The sequence below is a fragment of the Arachis hypogaea genome, chromosome 19, assembly GCF_003086295.3.
Source record: "Arachis hypogaea cultivar Tifrunner chromosome 19, arahy.Tifrunner.gnm2.J5K5, whole genome shotgun sequence".
In the NCBI taxonomy this organism is placed as follows: Eukaryota; Viridiplantae; Streptophyta; class Magnoliopsida; order Fabales; family Fabaceae; genus Arachis; species Arachis hypogaea.
This window is the reverse complement of record NC_092054.1, coordinates 73,443,379-73,462,501: the sequence shown is the minus strand read 5'-3', so window position 1 is coordinate 73,462,501 and position 19,123 is coordinate 73,443,379. Positions and strand designations below refer to the sequence as shown.

Here is a 19,123-nt window from a genome sequence, read left to right as displayed (position 1 = left end):
AGTTTGAATAGTCCCTGGAAGTATTCAGAAAGGGAGTTGGGTTGTGGAGTAGAGTTTTATTTAAGTATAGTTAGATTTACTTTTCACATCATCTCTTCCATCTCTTGTACTTTTCTCTGAGCTATGAGTAGCTAAATTCCATCTCATTGAGAGAGGGAGCTCCATTGTACTTGATGAATTAATGATAGTTATTTTCTTCTTCTCTTCATCTTCTCTTTGATTTACTAGAAGGAATTTTGTTTTAATGTTAGTGTTCAATTATCTTGGAAAAGCGATTGAAGGCAAAATGGGTTTCATGGAAACCTTGGAAAAGGAAATATGAAACCAAGCTAGAAATCCCTTCTCACACTTGGGTAGGATCTGGGTGTTAATGTTTGAATATGGTAACAGATAATCCTCCCTCTACTTGGACCTATGATGATGTGTGGTATAATCAGTGACCAAGCATATCTCTCTTCATGAGCAATTAGACCAAGGAATTGGCTATTGATCAAGATCTGAGAGATTGAATCACCAAGGGATTGGGGTTCAATCAATCATGATTGCCAAGAGGTCAATGAGTTGCATGATTGAAGATGATATGAACTGGATTTAATCCAAAGAGAACAATTGATGAGGGGAAAAACGATTCCACACAAACTCACCGGTAAGTGTACCGGGTCTCTTCAATTAGTAATTACTCACTAGAGTGAGGTCGATCCCACAGGGATTGATGGATTGAGCAATTTTAGTTAGGTGATAAATTTAGTTAAGTGAATATTTGATGATTTGAGTGATTTTGATTGACAGAAGCTAAATTGCAAGTAAATAAGAGTGCAGAAGGTAAATTGGGCAGAAAAGTAAAGTGCAGAAAAGATAATTTGCAAGTAACTTAAAGAGCAAAAAAGTAAAAGATCTGAAACATAAATTGCAAGAAAAGTAAATTGCAGAAACTTAAAGTGCAAGAAATGTAAATTGCAGAATCTAAATTGCTGAAGAATGTAATTGCTTGAAGAATAAAAGGTATTTGGGTACTGGGATTTAGAATTCAACAAGAAATTGAAAGTTAAAGAAGATCAGAGAGCTTTGAGATGAAGGAATTCAGCTCAGCAGCCAAACAGAAATGTAAGATTGCTTGAAGAAACAACCAGCAAGAAAAATTTTTCAGTTATGAAATTCTGAAAGAGAGATTGAAGATCGAAGAAGAGCAAAGAGATTAGAAAGCAGATTTAGATCTCAATTGCTCCCTTGACCAATCAGAAAAGTAATTACAGAAGAAATGAAAAGGAAAACAGTAAATAAAACTTAGATCCAATTCTCCAATTCCCAAAACTATATAAAAGAAAAACAAAGATGATTCTCAGATCTAGGTTCAATGGAATTCTTCAATCTCAATTTAAAAACCCAAAACAGAAGTTGCAGAAGAAGAAAATGAAAATAGAAAACTGAACTCAAATCCAATTCTTAAAAATAATGAGAAGAAAAGTGAAAGATAATTCTCAGATTTAGAATCAATGGAGCTCTTCAATCTCAATTCAAAATCCAAGAACAGATAGTAAAAATTGCAAAAGAAAAGAAAGTGAAAACAGAAAGAAAACTAAATCCAATTCCCAATTCCCCAAATTCCCAAATGAAAATTCAAAAGTGAAAACTAAAAAATTGAGCTCAAGGTCCTTACAAATTGAATTTACTCCTATTTATACACTTTCTATTTTGGTCTTCAAAGCTTGGAGTGGGCCATTTGGTTTTTGGATTTGAAGAAAGATGGGTCCGGTTGGCTTTGGTTCAAGTTCGGTTGGAGGCATGGGTCAGCTCCCAGGGGAGCGCTCCGTTTGGTGTAGTGAACGTTGCGTTCACTCTTGGTTCCCCTTGTGCCATGCTCTCTTGCCTAGCAGCTCCTTGTCCATAGCATTCACTCTTTGAACACTACGTTCAAATTGTAAACGCTGCCTCTTGATTGCTTACTTTCCTTGGCTTAGAGGCACGAAAAAGGTGAGGAAAGGGAGCGCTATGTTGCCCTTTTTGAATGCTAGGCCTTGGTTGATTGCTGTGCCTTGTTTCCTGATGAGTTTGATTCACACCCCATTCAAAAAATGGTGAATCAGTTCTTTTGGAAAGCGCACCAAAATTATCATCAAGTAATAACCCACAGTGGAGAGGGATCGTATCCACAGAGATTGGCAAATTCAAGCAGTTTTAATCGATTGATGAATTAGTCAAGCAGAACAAGTAGATTGTAATTTGCAGAATTATAAATGGCGAAAATGTAAATGTCTAGAAAATAAAGGAAAGCAATAAAGTGTAGAAATGGAAATGGCAGAATGTAAAGTGCAGAATCATAAATGACTTGAATGTAAATGGGATTGGGGAATTGCTGAATGTAAAATTAAGCTATAAAGAAAGGGATAGGTAAGAATGGGGAAATTCATTGAGATCAGGAGATGTTGTCTCTTTGGATCAATTCTAGCTTATATCCTCTTCAATCATGCAACTCATTAACCTGTTGGCAATCATGATTGATTGGGCCCCAATCCCTTGGTGACTCAATCTCTTAGATCTTGATCAATAGCCAATTCCTTGGTCTAATTGCTCATGAAGAGAGATAGGCTTGGTCCCTGATTATACCACACACTATCATAGGTCCAAGTAGAGGGAGGATTATATGTCACCATATCCAAACACCAAAACCCATATTCTACTCAAGTGTGAGAAGGGATTTCAAGCATGGTTTCATGTTTCCTTTCCCAAGGTTCCCATGAAACCCATTTTGCATTCAATCTCTTTCCCAAGATAATTGAACACTAAGCATTAAGAACAAAATTCCTTCTAGCAAATCAAAGAAAAGATGAAGAGAAAAAGAATTTTACTATCATCAATCCATCAAGTACAACAGAACTCCCTCTCTCAATGAGAGGAAATTTAGCTACTTATAGCTCAAAGAAAAGTACTCAAGAGTAAAGAAGATGATGAAGTGTAAAAGTGAATCTAAAACTAATCTCCTAACTGCTTAACCCCCTTCTCCGTACTCCTTGGGGGTATTTATGCTACTCCTAGTAAAAATAAAAGAATTACAAAACTGAAAAAAAGAAAATTACATTTTGGAGGGAAAAGAAACTCAATAAGTGTGACTTCCCAGCTGGCGTATGGTTGGCGCTCCAGTGGCGTGTCACGTGCTCCCTCAATTCTGACTTGGCGTGCCACGCCCAGTCCCTCAAGTGGCACGCTTATCTTCATAACAACCTTGGCGTGCCACGCCTTCGAGCTCAAGTGGCACGCCCTAGCTTTTTTTCTACTTCTCTTGCTTCTGGAAACTTGAACTAGCGTGGCACGCCCAGGGTATGGCGTGCCACGCCCTTGCTGCATGCTTGACCAAGATTCTCTGGAAAGTTGAACTAGCGTGGCATGCCCAGGGTCTGGCGTGCCACGCCCCTTTGTGAACAAGTGATTCCTCTATTTGGTGTGCCACGCCACGAACTCATGTGGCACTCCCCAATGGTTCTTTGCTCTCTGAATGACACTGGCGTGCCACATCTGGGGTTCAAGTGGTATGCCCAAGTGAGGAATAGTGGATGGCGTGCCACGCCTTCGACACCAAGTAGAATGTCCCATGTAATTGGCCTCCTTCACCCTCTCTAGAAATTTATACCAGCGTGCCACGCCTAGAGGCTGGCGTGCCACTCCCATGATCTTGCCTTGGTTCCAGTAGCTGGTGTGCCACGCCGCAGCCTTCAAGTGGCACACCATAGTGAGATTCTTGGGTTGGCGTGCCACGCCTTCGACATCAAGTGGCATGCCCAGCCCTTGCTTTGGTCTCTTTGTGCATTGGCGTGCCACGCCTGGTCGCTCAAGTGACACGCCTAAGTGAGATTGATAGGTTAGCGTGCCATGCCTTAAACCTCAAGTGGCACGCCCAGTCTCCAATTGCCTTCAGCCCTTTCTCTGGATTATTGTACCAGCGTGCCACGCCATGCTGCTCAAGTGGCACGCCCATACATTTGTGGACTCTTCAGGCTTGGCGTGCCACGCCTAGATCCTCAAGTGGCACGCCCAAGTGACTTTTTGGAGCTGGTGTGCCACGCCTTCGATACCAAGTGGCACGCCATAGTGAAGGTTCCTCCTGGAGTGGTGACTTGGCGTGCCATGCCCCTTGGCCCAAGTGGAACGCCAGTTTCACATGCCCAGCTTCTCTGTTGCTTTCTTCCCTTTTTTATGCCTTTTTTCATCTGAAATTCAGCACAACTCATCTCAAAGTAGTGTACCATAATATTTATCAAATAATGCATGAATTGTGCTGATCAAATGAGATTTATGCTCTTTTATGGTCCTCTTTATGCAAGAAAGAAGGGTAGATGATGCAAAGTCATCACAACACCAAACATAAGCTTTGCTTGTCCCAAGCAAATCAATGTGAGTAAGCCTTTATAACTTGAGGCCTTGGCCTTGAATGATTGCAACATAACTAAGGGTAGGACTAAGTGTTCAACACATGTATGAATGTTTTAATGTCATGAAAAGCTCTTATATCCTTGAGGGTTCTTTCAAGTATAGGCTTTAGGGGTCCTTTCTATTGATTGTCACCTTGAAGTATTAAGAGTTGTTTTGCTTTCTCTTTGGTTGTGCTTTCTTGACCATGACTCTAAGTATTTTATCTCAAGACAACCCTTTAATTAAGCTTTCAATTAGCACTCCTAAACCAGTTGGTTTTAGGGTACTGGGTGTTGAAACACCCCTAAGAATCTACTTGCCCAGGCCTCTTCTTGACACATCTTCACCACAAGCATCTACTAGGATCCTTAACTCCCTTTTTTTGAGCATTTTAATGTTCCTTTCCCATCCCAGTAGTTGATGCTCAGAGCCTTGGGTCTTTATTGTTTACTACTTCTTGGTTCTATGGATATTCAAGGAACACCCCTCAACCTTCTCTTGTTATACCTTCTAAAACTAGTTGCTTTCCATGACTCATTTTTTTTTAGTTCATTCAAGGTTCTACACTAAGTTTCTTATTTCTTAGTTTGTTTGATGATCTATCTTGGCCTTGGTTTTTCTTACTCTTGTTTTTGTACAACTCACAGTAACTCTCATGGAGACAAGCTCTACTTTTATTTATGTTAGAAATGAAGCCTTGAAATACATGGCATTTTCATTCTTGTAAACTAGAGGACTCATAAAGACTTCAAACATAAAATAAAACTAAGCAGAAAACATAAACTATCCTAGCATGATTATTTATTTTGAAAAAAAGTAAATCAAACAAAAGCTTAAAACAGGATTTCAGAAATTAGAGAGTGTCAACTATGGGACTCAACAACCTTGAGTAGCTTCATCTTCAGTTCATTGGCCCCTTTTGTCCTTCTTCTTGAAAGGGGAGGAGCCACCTTCATCTTGCTTGGAGGAACCTTCTTGTGCCTTCTTATCTTTGGGCTTCCAGAATCCTAGCCTCCTCACGTAGGATTTCACATTTTCCTTGTGTTTGTATGCTATTTCTTCCTGCCTTGAGCTAAGTTCCTCCAATTTCTGCATATAGGTGGGGTAATTGGGTTTCATGTTAGTGGTGAGAGCAACTTTTGCGTGGTCTAGAAATTTGTGGATAAATCCTCGTTGCAAGTATAGTTTCTAAACCTTCAAAAGTCCTTTCATACAAACGTTTTGGTTGTCACAAGTAACAAACCCCTAAATAAATTGATAACCGAAGTATTCAAACCTCGGGTCATCTTCTCAAGGAACTGCAGGAAAGTATGTTCTTATTATTGGCTATGGGGATTGTAAATTGGGGTTTTGAGAATGAGGAGCAAGTAGTTTAAGTGGCAATTAAAGTAAATGAAGAACAAGTAATTTAAATAGCAAGTGAAATAAATAAATGACTTTAAATAAACTTTTGGCGAGGTATGAGAAATTAGAGGTCCTATCCTGGCTATCTGATGAGCGGATATTTTATATGCTTTTTGGGGTTAATTTCAGATAGTTTTGAGTATGTTCTAGTTAGTTTTTAGTCTATTTTCATCAGTTTTTAGGAAAAATTCATATTTCTGGACTTTACTATGAGTTGTGTGTTTTTCTGTAATTTCAGGTATTTTTCTGGCTGAAATTGAAGGAGCTGAGCAAAAATCTGATTCAGGCTGAAAAAGGACTGCTGATGCTGTTGGATTCTAACCTCCCTGCACTCAAAGTGGATTTTCTGGAGCTACAGAACTCTAAATGGCATGCTTCCAATTGCGTTGGAAAGTAGACATCCAGGGCTTTCCAGCAATATATAATAGTCCATATTTTGCACAAGGATAGACGACATAAACCGGCGTTCAACGCCAGTTCTCTGCCCAATTCTGGCGTCCAGCGCCAGAAAAGGATCAAAAGCTGGAGTTGAACGCCCAAACTGGCACAAAAACTGGCGTTCAACTCCACAAATGGCCTCTACACGTGGATTGCTTAATTCTCAGCCCCAGCACACACCAAGTGGGCCCCAGAAGTGGGCCTCTGCATCATCCATCATAGTTTACTCATTTGTTGTAAACCTAGGCTACTAGTTTAGTATTTAAACAACTTTTAGAGACTTATTTTGTATCTCATGACATTCTAGATCTAAACTTTGTATTCTCTGACGGCATGAGTCTCTAAACCCCATTGTTGGGGGTGAGGAGCTCTGCTGTGCCTCGATGAATTAATGCAAGTATTTCTGTTTTCTATTCAAACACGCTTGTTCCTATCTAAGATGTTCATTCGCGCTTAACTGTGATGGAGGTGATGATCTGTGACACTCATCACCTTCCTCAAATCATGAACGTGTACCTGACAACCACCTCCGTTCTATATATGATTGAATGAGGATCTCTTAGATTCCTTAATCAGAATCTCCGTGGTATAAGCTAGAACTGATGGCGGCATTCATGAGAATCCGGAAAGTCTAAACCTTGTCTGTGGTATTCTGAGTAGGATTCAAGGATTGAATGACTGTGATGAGCTTCAAACTCCTGAAGGCTGGGCGTTAGTGACAGACGCAAAAGGATAGTAAATCCTATTCCAACCGGATCGAGAACCAACCGGTGATTAGCCGTGCTGTGACAGAGCGCGTGAGCGTAGTTTTCACTGGAAGGATGGAAGGTAGCCATTGACAATGGTGATCCACCAACACACAGCTTGCCATAGGAGGACGTGCGTGCGTGAATCAGAAGACAGAGGAAAGCAGAGATTCAGAAGACAAAGCATCTCCAAAAACTCCAACATATTCTCCATTACTGCACAACAAGTAACCTTTAATTTATGCTCTCTTGGTTATTCAAAATTCAACTGATAAACATAATTGACTTCCTGACTAAGATTTACAAGATAACCATAGATTGCTTCAAACCAACAATCTCCGTGGGATTCGACCCTTACTCACGTAAGGTATTACTTGGACGACCCAGTGCACTTGTTGGTTAGTGGTACGTGTTGTGAAAAGTGTGATTCACAATTCGTGCACCAAGTTTTTGGCGCCGTTGCCGGGGATTGTTCGTGTTTGGACAACTAACGGTTTATTTTGTTGCTTAGATTAGGAAAAATTTCTCTTTTTTTGGTTTAGAGTCTTTTATTATTTATCCCTTGTTAAAACACTTTAAATTTATAGCTCAGTTAGTTAGAACGTGGTGTTTATGTTCATGGTAATTGGCTATCATATTTTTTAAAAACCTTTTTCAAAAAATAATTTTTCTATTAAATCCTGTGCCAAACTTTAAGTTTGGTGTTTTCTTGTTGATTTTTCTTAAAATTTTCGAAAATTTTCATAACTCATTTGGCTAGAGTGTTAATCTGTGTTCTTGGTAATTGGGTTAGAGTCTTTTATATTCTTTTCAAAACCTTCTTTTTCATAAATAATATTTTCTCTATTAAATTTTGTGCCAAACTTTAAGTTTGGTGTTTTCTTGTTGATTTCCCTTTGGTTTTCGAAAATTTTGGTGGTTTTCTAAAAATTTTAAGTTTGGTGTTCCTTGGTGTTTTCCCTCCAAAACTTTCAAAAACAAGGAGCATTAGATCTAAAAATTTAAAACCTTTTCCAAATCATATCTTTTTCAAAATCTCCTAACCACTTTCTCTCTCCTCACTTTTTCGAAAATCATAATTTTTGTTATTTTTATTTTTGGTTAAGTTGTCCTCTTTCTATAAAATAAAATAAATAAAAAGGTAAATCAATCCAAGTTATATCCCTTTATCCATCATGGACATAAGTGGAAATGAACAGTCCAGGAGGACTCTGGGGTCATATTCTAACCCCTCTACTGCTTCATATGGGAGTAGCATCTGCATACCCTCCATTGGAGTTAGTAGCTTTGAGTTGAATCCTCAGCTCATTATCATGGTGTAGCAAAGTTGCCAGTATTCCGGTCTTCCACAGGAAGAACCTACAGAGTTTCTGGCACAATTTTTACAAATTGATGACACAGTACATGATAAGGAAATAGATCAGGATGTCTACAGACTATTACTGTTTCCATTTGCTGTAAAAGATCAAGCTAAAAGGTGGTTAAATAACCAACCTAAGGCCTGCATAAGAACATGGAAACAGCTGACAGAAAAATTTCTGAATCAGTATTTCCCTCCAAAAAGGATGACACAGCTAAGGCTGGACATCCAGGGCTTTAAACAAGGAGATAATGAATCTCTTTATAATGCCTGGGAGAGATACAGAGAGATGCTACGAAAATGCCCCTCTGAAATATTTTCAGAGTGGGTTCAGTTAGACATCTTCTACTATGGGCTTGCAGAAGGAGCTCAGATGTCTCTAGATTACTCAGCTGGTGGATCTATCCACATGAGAAAGACAATTGAAGAGGCTCAAGAGCTCATTGATACAGTTGCCAGGAATCAGCATTTGTACCTAAGCAGCAACCCTTCCATGAATGAAGAGGTTAAAACAGTAACTGCTGAATTCAGTACTGTAAAACAAGCTGCTGAATTCAATCAGCAATTGGATTTTCTAACAAAGCAGCTAGCTGAATTCAAGGACAGGCTACAAGAGACAAGGATAGCTAATATACATATGGACGAAAAGTTTAAGCAAACAAAGCAGCAGCTATCAAGGCAAATAGCAGAAGAATGCCAAGCAGTTCAATTAAGAAGTGGGAAAACATTAAATACCCCACCTCAAGGCATCAAAAATTCAAGAAATGAGCAACCCACCAAAGATTCACCTGAGGACAGTAAGAGCCCAGGGAAAAATAATTCTGGCACTAAAACGCCAGAAAATGGGTGGAAGGCTGGCGCTGAACGCCCAGACCATGCCCAAAACTGGCGTTCAGCGCCAGAAACAAGGCAGGATTGGCGTTCAACGCCAGAAATGGGCAAGAATCTGGCGTTGAACGCCCAATTGGGGCAGAATCCAGCGTTGAACGCCCAAAATGGGCACATTTCTGGCGTTCAGGCGCCAGGAACAGACAGTGAGCTGGCGTCTAACGTCACTCCAGTTTCTGACTCTGGCACTCAATTGCCAGTGAGGGATCAGACACACACAAGTGCTGATAACAACCCCTCTAAAAAGGCTTCTTTAACCACTAAGGTTGAGGAATATAAAGCCAAGATACCTTATCCTCAAAAACTCCGGAAAGTGGAGCAGGATAAGCAATTTGCTCGCTTTGCAGATTATCTAAGGACTCTTGAAATAAAGATTCCATTTGCAGAAGCACTTGAGCAAATACCTTCTTATGCCAAGTTCATGAAAGAGATCTTGAGTCATAAGAAGGATTGGAGAGAAACAGAATGAGTTCTCCTCACTGAAGAATGCAGTGCAGTCATTCTGAAAAGCTTTCCTAAAAAGCTTAAAGACCCTGGGAGTTTTCTAATACCATGCATATTAGAAGGTAATTGCACCAAGACAGCTTTATGCGATCTTGGGGCAAGCATCAACTTAATACCTGCATCCACTATCAGAAAGCTTGGTTTAACTGAAGAAGTTAAACCAACCCGGATATGTCTCCAACTTGCTGATGGTTCTACTAAATACCCATCAGGCGTGATTAAAGACATGATTGTCAGAGTTGGGCCATTCGCCTTTCCCACTGACTTTGTTGTGCTGGAAATGGAGGAGCACAAGAGTGCTACTCTCATTCTAGGAAGACCCTTCCTAGCGACTGGACGATCCCTCATTGACGTCCAACAGGGGGAAATAACCCTGAGAGTCAATGATGATGAGTTTAAGTTGAACGCTGTCAAAACCATGCAGCATCCAGACACATCAACAGACTGCATGAAAGTTTATCTCATTGACTCTTTGGTAGAAGAGATCAACATGGCTGAGAGTCTCCAATCAGAGTTGGAAGACATCTTTAAAGATGTTCAGCCTGATTTGGAGGACTCAGAGGACATGAAAGAGCCTCTGAACTTTCTTCTGAAAGAGGAAAAACCTCCTAAACCCGAGCTCAAGCCACTACCACCATCCTTGAAATATGCATTTCTGGGAGAAGGTGACACTTTTCCAGTGATCATAAGCTCTGCTTTAAATTCACAGGAAGAGGAAGCACTTATTCAAGTGCTAAGGACACACAAGACAGCTCTTGGGTGGTCCATAGGTGACCTTAAGGGCATAAGCCCAGCTAGATGTATGCACAAAATCCTATTGGAAGATAATGCCAAACCAGTGGTTCAACCATAATGGCGGCTAAATCCAGCCATGAAGGAAGTGGTGCAGAAAGAGGTCACCAAATTACTAGAGGCTGGGATTATTTATCCCATTTCTGATAGCCCCTGGGTGAGCCCTATTCAAGTCGTCCCAAAAAAGGGAGGCATGACAGTAATTCATAATGAAAAAAATGAACTGATTCCTACAAGAACAGTTGCAGGGTGGCGCATGTGTATTGACTACAGAAGGCTCAATACAGCCACCAGAAAGGATCATTTTCCTTTACCATTCATAGACCAGATGCTAGAAAGACTAGCAGGTCATGATTATTACTGCTTTTTGGATGGCTACTCAGGCTATAACCAGATTGCAGTAGATCCCCAGGATCAAGAGAAAACAGCATTCACATGTCCATCCGGAGTGTTTGCTTATAGAAGGATGCCATTTGGGCTATGTAATGCGCCTGCATCCTTCCAGAGATGCATGCTCTCTATTTTCTCTGACATGGTGGAAAAATTTCTGGAAGTCTTCATGGATGACTTCTCAGTATATGGAGACTCATTCAGCTCCTGTCTTGATCACCTGAAACTTGTTTTGAAAAGATGCCAAGAAACCAACCTAGTTTTAAACTGGGAAAAGTGTCACTTCATGTTGACTGAAGGAATTGTTCTTGGGCATAAAATCTCAAACAAGGGAATAGAGGTGGATCAAGCAAAAATAGAGGTAATTGAAAAATTACCACCATCTGCCAATGTTAAGGCAATCAGAAGCTTTCCGGGGCATGCAGGATTCTATAGGAGGTTTATAAAGGATTTTTCAAAAATCGCAAAACCTCTAAGCAATCTGCTAGCTACTGACACGCCATTTGTGTTTGACACAGAGTGCCTGCAGGCGTTTGAAACGCTGAAAGCTAAGCTGGTCACAGCACCAGTCATTTCTGCACCAGACTGGACATTACCATTTGAGCTAATGTGTGATGCCAGTGATCATGCCATTGGTGCAGTATTGGGATAGAGGCATGACAAGCTTCTGCATGTCATTTATTATGCCAGTCGCGTTCTAAATGATGCCCAGAAAAACTACACAACCACAGAAAAAGAACTACTAGCAGTGGTTTACGCCATTGACAAGTTCAGATCATACTTAGTAGGATCAAAAGTGATTGTGTATACTGACCATGCTGCTCTTAAATATCTACTCACAAAGCAGGATTCAAAACCCAGGCTCATCAGATGGGTATTGCTTCTGCAAGAGTTTGATATAGAAATAAGAGACAAAAAAGGGACAGAGAACCAAGTGGCTGATCATCTGTCCCGGATAGAGCCAGTGGAAGGGATGTCCCTCCCTTCTCTTGAGATCTCTGAGACGTTTCCTGATGAGCATTTATTCGCCATTCAGGAAGCACCATGGTTTGCCGATATTGCAAACTATAAAGCTGCAAGGTTCATACCCAAGGAGTACAACAGGATACAAAAGAAGAAATTAATTACTGATGCAAAGTACTACTTGTGGGATGAACCTTATCTCTTTAAGAGATGTGCAGACGGAATTATCCGTAGGTGTGTGCCTAGAGAAGAAGCACAGAGGATCCTGTGGCATTGCCACGGATCTCAATATGGAGGCCATTTCGGAGGTGAGCGAACCGCCACCAAGGTCCTCCAATGTGGCTTCTATTGGCCCACACTCTATAAAGATTCCCGAGAGTTTGTACGTAATTGTGACAGTTGCCAAAGAGCTGGTAATCTGCCTCATGGTTACGCCATGCCTCAACAAGGAATCTTAGAGATTGAGTTGTTTGACGTATGGGGAATTGACTTCATGGGACCCTTCCCACCATCATATTCAAACACTTATATTCTGGTGGCAGTTGATTATGTATCAAAATGGGTTGAGGCCATTGCCACACCCACCAATGATACTAAGACAGTGCTGAAATTCCTCCAGAAACATATCTTTAGCAGATTTGGTGTCCCTAGAGTACTAATCAGTGATGGAGGCACTCACTTCTGCAATAAACAGCTTTACTCTGCCATGGTTCGGTATGGAATTCGCCACAAGGTGGCCACTCCATATCATCCACAAACCAATGGGCAAGCTGAAGTCTCTAACAGAGAATTAAAGAGAATCCTGGAACGGACAGTAAATACCCGTAGAAAGGATTGGGCACGGAGCTTGGATGATGCTCTGTGGGCTTACAGGACAGCATTCAAGACCCCTATAGGGACCATGTCACCTGCCCGTGGAACTGGAACATAAGGCCTACTGGGCAACCAGATTCCTAATTCTTGATGCCAAACTAGCAGGAGAAAAACGATTGCTCCAGCTAAATGAGCTAGAGAAATTCAGATTCACAGCTTTCGAAAATGCCAAGCTTTATAAAGAAAAATCAAAGAAGTGGCATGACAAAAAGCTGTCATCTAGAATCTTTGAACCAGGACAGAAGGTCCTGTTGTTTAACTCTAGACTCAGGCTATTCCCTGGGAAACTGAAATCCCGGTGGAGGGGACCATACGTGATTACAAGTGTGTCACCATATGGTTATGTGGAGCTTCAAGATATTGATTCTGATAAGAAGTTCATTGTCAATGGACAGAGAATCAAGCATTATCTTGAAGGCAACATTGAGCAAGAATGCTCAAGGCTGAAGCTAGATTAAAAGCTCAGCAAGGTCCAGCTAAAGACAATAAAGAAGCGCTTGCTGGGAGGCAACCCAGCTATGGGGCAACAATCCTCTAAGCATTTTTGCCCTATTTCTATTTTTATTTTTATTTGTTTATATAGAGTTCATTGACAACAGGGTAAATAATCATTTACAGAAGACCTCAGCACACAAAACAGAGAAAAAGATCTCACTGGCAAGAAAACGCCAGTAAAAGAGCATTTTGGGCGTTCAACGCCCAAAATGGGCATCCACTGGGCGCTGAACGCCAGTGATGATAGCAGCTGGGCGTTCAACGCCAGAAAGGGGCACCCACTGGGCGTTGAACGCCAGTAATGGCAGCAGCTGGGCGTTGAACGCCCAGGAGAGCAGCAATTGGGCGCTGAACGCCCAAAACAGGCAGTGTTTGGGCGTTCAAACGCCAGGAAGGCAGGGAGGAGCCAGATTCAATTTTTCCCACACGTATTTCCATTTTAATTTCAAATTTTATGCTTCAATGCATGATTTTTACATAAACATGTCAAGAACCCTGATTTCTAAATTCCATAATTTCTAAAAACCCTACCACAAAAAAAAAATATATATATATATATATATATCAAATGTATTTTAATCCATAAGCACCAGGCATCTTTGCAAATTCAATCCAACTCTTTTCAAATCTTTTCTGAAAACAAATCTATCTTTTTCACTCAAAAAAATCTTTTCAACTAATCCATATCTTTTTCAAATCTCCATATTATCTTTTTCAAAATTCTGATTTATCTTTTTCAAAAATCTATCATATCTTTTCAAAATTAAACTATATCTTCTATCTTATCTTTTTCAACTCAATCTTTTTATCTTATCTTTTCCAATTTTTCGAAAACCCACCCCCCCATCCCTTTAAATTTGGGTTCGGCCTCCCCCCTCCTCCATCAACAATTGCACCTAGCTCTCCTTCTATCCCTCTCCTTTCTTTTCTTTTGCTTGAGGACAAGCAAACCTCTAAGTTTGGTGTGTTTATCCGAGATCACTAAGATCATGGCTCCCAAAGGAAAACAACCCACTCCAAGAGGCAAGAAAGAGAGCGTTCCAAAACCACTTTGGAATCAAGGGAAGTTCTTATCTAAAGAACATTCAGACCATTATCTTAAAGTAATGGGTCTGAGATCAGTGATCCCGGAAGTTAGATTCGATCTGAAAGAAGATGAATATCTGGAGATCCAGGAGCAAATTTGAATCAGGAACTGGGAAGTCCTAGCTAATCCTGAAACGAAAGTAGGAAGGAACATGGTCCAGGAGTTCTATGCTAATATGTGGCAGACTGACAAGCAAAAACTATCTGGAACTGCCTTCTATGAATTTCGGACCATGGTCAGAGGGAAGATTGTTCATACCACCCCTGACAAGATCAGAGAGATCTTAGAGCTACCTCAACTAAAGGACGATCCAGACTCCTTCAACAGGAGGATGATGAGAGCAGACATTGACCTGGATAAGATTCTAGAGGACATATGTATCCCTGGAGCCAGGTGGACCACCAACACAAAGGGTGTCCCAAATCAACTCAAGAGAGAGGATCTCAAACCAGCCGCCAGAGGATGGCTGGACTTCATTGGGCGTTCTCTGTTGCCCACTAGCAACCGATCTGAAGTCACAGTTAAAAGAGCAGTGATGATTCATTGCATCATGATGGGGAAGGAAGTAGAGGTTCATCAGCTGATTTCCACTGAACTCTACAAGATTGCTAACAAAAATTCAAAAGAGGCCAGGTTGGTGATGCCAAGGCATCATAGGCTAGTTTCACTAGCAATTTTCTGTTAGTTTTAGTTGTTTTATGCATTTTCTTGAGCTTAAAGTAACCAAAAATGGGTAAATGAAGAACAAAGTAATGAACCATCCAAACAATATGATTTTGATGCAAATTCCATGAGTTTTAGTTATATTACTTAAATGCTATGAATGAAAGATTTCTCATGAAATTTTGCAAGACTTTGATGCAATTGTTTGGATGATTTCAGGGAAGAAGAGGCTAAGCAAGGAAGCAACAAAATCAATAAAGGAAGCTTGTATATAACATGTGGAGTTTAAGTTCCAGTTTAAGCCTAAACTGGAGCTTAAACGCCAAAATCATGAAGGATAAGAAATGCTGGGATTGAAGTTTAACCTCCAGTTTGACCTCAAACTGGAGGTTAAACGCCAGAATGAAAAGCCTCACTTAAGGAGCATTCCACGTTTAACCTCCAGTTTGACCTCAAACTGGAGGTTAAACGCCAGAATGAGTAAGCCACCCAGGGAGGAGTTCCACGTTTAACCTCCAGTTTGACCTCAAACTGGAGGTTAAACGCCAGAACCAGGAAGAGTACCAGGGGCCATTCCACGTTTAAGCTCCAGTTTGACTCAAACTGGAGCTTAAACGTGTTCGATAGTTTCTCCACTCCAGGGTTGCTCTCTCCAAGCTTCCACGTTTAACCTCCAGTTTGACCTCAAACTGGAGGTTAAACGTGTTCGATAGTTTCTCCACTCCAGGGTTGCTCTCTCCACCTCCACGTTTAACCTCCAGTTTGACCCCAAACTGGAGGTTAAACGTGTTCGACACCTCCAGGGCCACCATTCCAAGCTTCCACGTTTAACCTCCAGTTTGACCTCAAACTGGAGGTTAAACGTGTTCGACCTCCAGGATGCCTCATTCCTTTTCCACGTTTAACCTCCAGTTTAACCTTAAACTGGAGGTTAAACGTGTTCGACTACATTACTCTCCAGGGCTACCATTCTTCCATTTCCACGTTTAAGCTTCAGTTTAACCTTAACTGAAGCTTAAACGTGCTTTTACAAATGGCCTCACTGGAAGTATCTGGCGTTTAAGTTGCAGTTTAAGCTTAAACTACAACTTAAACGCCACTCTTGAAAAGGGTTTCTGGGCCAAAAATATTGTGATTTAAGTTAGTCTTTGAGCACAATTATTAACTTAAACTTACTTTGGTATGAAACCCAATTGAATATCATGGTTTATGGGATTGGGCCTGAAGGATTGATGAGTTTGAAATCTCAATTTGTTGAGTCATGTGTCATTATTTGATTATCACTAAGTTGGCTCAATAAATGTTACAGGACTTGGATCAACAACCTCATCAAGATTATGGATCATAAACCCAAGGCAAAAGGAAAGCAAGGAGAGGCCTCAAAGCCCAAGAAGCACAACTGAAGCTCAATATAGAAAGTGTATAAATAGGATAGAAGTTAAGTTAGAGAGGACTTTACTTTCACTTGGAGCTAGTTTTTCCTTTTCTTCGTAATTGAATTCAGAGCTATGATTCACTAAACCCCTCTCATTGGGTTAGGGAGCTCTATTGTAATTCAATGAATCAATAATAGTTTATCTTCTTCTTCAATCTTTTCTCTTGAATTTTGTTAGAAAGCTTCTCGATCTAATTCCATTGAGTAGTTGTCTTGGGAAAGAGACTACTCATACTTGGAATCCTTCGGAGCCTTGGGAAAGGAATGGAGGATTCATGCTAGAGAAGCTTTCTCACAGTGGATTGGATTGGGGTTTGGATGGATATTGTGACATGTAATCCTACCAAATTGTGGTTCATGAAATTGTGTGGTATAATCAGTGATCAAGCATCATCTCTTCTTATGAACATTTAAACCAAGGGATTGGGAATTTGTTTGTTTTTAGAGAGCATTGGTGAGCCAAGGAATTGGGATCCAATCATATAAGATTGCCAAGCAAAATTCAATGAATGCATTGGTTGAGGAAGAGATATACATGTTTTGATTCGGAGATTTCAATATCTCCTAAACCCAATGAATTCCCCATTTCTGATTTCACTTTCTCTTTACATTCTGCAATTCAATTCTTGCAATCACCCCCATTCCCTTTTAATTTCAGCAATTTACATTCTGCTCTTTAATTCATGCAATTTAAGATTCGGCCATTTAATTTTCTTGTCATTTACTTTTCCCGCTAATTTTACATTCCGCAATTCTCATCTCAATTCTTGATTCCGCTCAACTAGAACACACTTCTAATCCGAATTGCTCAATCAACCAATCCTTGTGGGATTCGACCTCACTCTATTGTGAGTTTTTACTTGACGACGATAACCGGTGCACTTGCCGGAAGGAATTTTGCCGATCGTGCAATTTCCTAAATCGTAGCATAACTAGTTTATGTGCATCAAGTTTATGGCGCCGTTGCCGGGGATTGGTTTTCGATTGACAATTCTCAAATTGGAAGCTAACTAGATTGAGCAATTTTCTCTTGCTTTGTTAATTCTGTTCTAGATATTTGTTGAATTTTAATTTCTGCACTTGGTTACATGCTTTCCTTCTTTATGCCTTTAAATTCATGCAACTAACTCACTGACTCACTAACTGTTTGATTTAATTCCTCAATTGATCTAACCATACTCTTCCATTAACCAAGAGTATTTTACTTGTTTGTGTTTGAGCCGTGTTCTTGTATGACAGGTAGGAGAGGAGAGACATCAACTCCTCCATATACCGAACCGGAAAGGACCCTTCATAGACTTAGAAGGGAAGCAAGAGGGAAGAGAGTAGTGGGAGAAGAGGAATCTGAAGGAGAATCTGAGGACAATTTTGAGGAAGCTCTAGATCTCAACATGGATAGAGAAGTTCACAACCATGAGAGAGCTGATGGAAACAATGCCATTCCTGAGAGGAGGGTTCTTAGTTCATACATAAACCCAACCTCTGGGAATTGTGGTAGTAGCATCCAGAAACCACCCATTCAGGCCAACAATTTTGAGCTCAAGCCACAGCTAATATCATTGGTGGAAAATCATTGTTCCTTTGGAGGAAATGCTAATGAAGACCCAAACCAACATCTCACAAAATTCCTGAGAATTTGTGACACTGTGAAGTCCAATGGAGTCCAGGAAGATGCCTATAAACTGCTCTTGTTCCCATTTTCACTTAGGGACAAGGCAGCTAAGTGGCTGGAATCATTCCCAAGGGGGAGTCTAACCACATGGGATGAGGTGGAAGGCAAGTTTCTGGCACGTTTCTACCCTCCACAAAAGGTCAATAGGCTTCGATCTGAGGTCCAGACTTTTAGACAACAAGATGGTGAAACTCTCTACGAGGCATGGGAGAGATTCAAGGACTTGACAAGGAAATGCCCACCAAACATGTTCCATGATTGGGTGCAATTGCACATCTTCTATGATGGGCTCTCTTATGAATCAAGGAAGGCTGTAGACCATTCATCAGGAGGTTCATTGAACAAGAAAAAGACTGTGGAAGAAGCCATTGAAGTGATCGAGACAGTGGCTGAAAATGAATACTACTATGCATCAGAAAGGCACAACACTAAGGGAGTCATGGAGCTGAACCAGGTTGATACAATTCTGGCCCAAAACAAGGTGTTTGCCAAGCAACTAGCAGAACTTACCAGGCAATTAGAAACAAAGCAAGTGACTGCAATACACACACAAGATCAAGAGGAAGTAGGCATTGAATGAGGTGATTGGGAAGAGGCCAATTATGTGGGAAACCAACAAAGGCAATCATATGATCCACACTCCAACACTTACAACCCAGGCTGGAGAAACCACCCAAACTTTGGGTGGGGAAACCAACAAACCCAACCACAAAACCACAAACCTTACAACCACAACCAACAAAACAATTCCACATACCAAAACTCCAACCAAAGATCATACCAAGCCACACAACACACTTACCCCCAATCGTCATACCATGACCAAAGTAATCAACCTACCCAACCCAATCCTAACCAACAATTTCAAGATCAATTAAACCGGATGGAAGGAATGATGGCAACCATGAGTCAAGACATAATTGAATTGAAAAGCTTCAGGGATGATGTGAGGACTACCTTAAGAAACCATGGTGAAAAACTCAAATGGATGGAATCTCTAGTAGGAGAG

The 19,123-nt window shown here is 40.7% G+C and overlaps 1 non-coding gene across 1 annotated transcript; it reads right to left on the bottom strand.

The window, feature by feature from the left end:
- Positions 1 to 18,259: 18,259 nt before the first annotated feature.
- Positions 18,260 to 18,363, bottom strand: LOC112781925 (small nucleolar RNA R71). Its single transcript, XR_003192671.1, has one exon. It is a non-coding gene; the product is annotated as a small nucleolar RNA R71 (small nucleolar RNA).
- Between the last annotated feature and the right edge of the window lie 760 nt (positions 18,364 to 19,123).